Consider the following 1,478-nt stretch of genomic DNA (forward strand, 5'->3'; position numbering starts at 1 on the left):
CACAAAAGACAAACAGAAGGAGAACACTATGGTAACGAGGAATTGATGCAGGAGGTTTTTATGCAGTTCCTCACCGTTTAAAATTGTTTTAGGTTCAATCTTTCGCTGTTGATCTTTTCCAAGGAGCGCTTTAAGTTGCTGCCAAAACGTTTAAAATTGGGGATGTTAAAATTCCTTCTCGTCGGGGAATTTCACCCCGGTCTTCCGCGTGACAGGCGGGGATACTCACAACGAGACTAACGAGGAAGTGAGCAATGCAATGTCTGTCAGAGTAAGAATCGAGCCTGTTACACAGGAACAGGATGCCATTCAGCCCCTCAAAGCTGTTGCACAGGAACAGGAGCAGAACATTCATACCCTTGATCCACTTGCACAGGTACAGCTAATAAATTATTTATGCTCATGTGATGTGTTTGCTATGAAATGAATTGTTAAAGAAATTAGCCTGCATTGGCCGGGAATCGAACCCGGGTCTCCCGCGTGGCAGGCGAGAATTCTACCCCTGAACCACCAATGCACGCCGACTTAATCGATTCCATTTTCTGGTAGCTACAATTTATTTTTGACTTTTGTTAATACAAGCGGGGACACTGCTTTAACATAAAAAGCAATATGCAGCAGATACTGCATCTGGAATTGTTGATTAAATGCTGGAAACACTTCGAAGGTCCTGGAAGATCTGTGGACAGAGAAACACAGGGTTAACCTCTCAGGTGCATGAGCTCTCGGTAGAGCTAAGATTTTGCACTTTTCTACGTCCCGTGGGAGTTTCCTTCCAACGTTGTTTAGCTGCTCAAAAATTACATAATTAAGAAACTAACCTTCCCCAAAAGAAAAAATAGGAGCAGGATTGGGCCATTCGGCCCCTCGAGCCCGCCATTTAAAAAGTTCGTGGCTGATGAGATCTTCGACACAACGCAACTTTGCCGCCCGTTCCCCATAACCTTTGACTCCCCTGTAGCTGAAATATATGTCTATCAGACATACAGAACCCGTTTGACGTCTTACAGTGTGGCCCGAGGGATAGTGTGGAGAAGCTGGGATTGCTTTCCTCTGGAGGCTAAGAGGAAATTTAATAGAGGCTTGCAAAATTACAATGGGTTTTGATAGAGGAAATAAAGACAAACGCTTTCCAATGGCAGGAGGGATGGTAACCAGAGGTAGAATTGTCTTATGCAGCGAATGTTAAGGCCTCATGAATATCAGGATAAGTTATCACGGCCCAGTTACTCTGTCATTCGAGTCTTGCACACGTTGCTAATGTGGCATTTTTCACACTGGCAATGAGTTGACTGATAGCCGTGCTGTGATCAGCTAAGTTTGTTAGGGAGATGCAGTCGGCAAAATAATACATGGAAGACGGATAATAACCGTGACTGTTCTGACACTGTGAGGCAAGGAAGCGAATGCTGCACCTCGGTACCGAATGATGCGCTGCTGACTGTTGAGGCTAACAGCAGCGGTGTGGAAAATTGAAA

At 44.9% G+C, this 1,478-nt stretch overlaps 1 non-coding gene across 1 annotated transcript; it reads right to left on the bottom strand.

The window, feature by feature from the left end:
- Positions 1-446: 446 nt before the first annotated feature.
- Positions 447-517, bottom strand: trnag-gcc (transfer RNA glycine (anticodon GCC)). The gene has a single exon. It is a non-coding gene; the product is annotated as a tRNA-Gly (tRNA).
- Between the last annotated feature and the right edge of the window lie 961 nt (positions 518-1,478).

The sequence above is a fragment of the Somniosus microcephalus genome, unplaced genomic scaffold (genome assembly GCF_052327205.1).
Source record: "Somniosus microcephalus isolate GS21.2 unplaced genomic scaffold, FLI_Smic_1.0 unresolved_chr8, whole genome shotgun sequence".
In the NCBI taxonomy this organism is placed as follows: domain Eukaryota; kingdom Metazoa; phylum Chordata; class Chondrichthyes; order Squaliformes; family Somniosidae; genus Somniosus; species Somniosus microcephalus.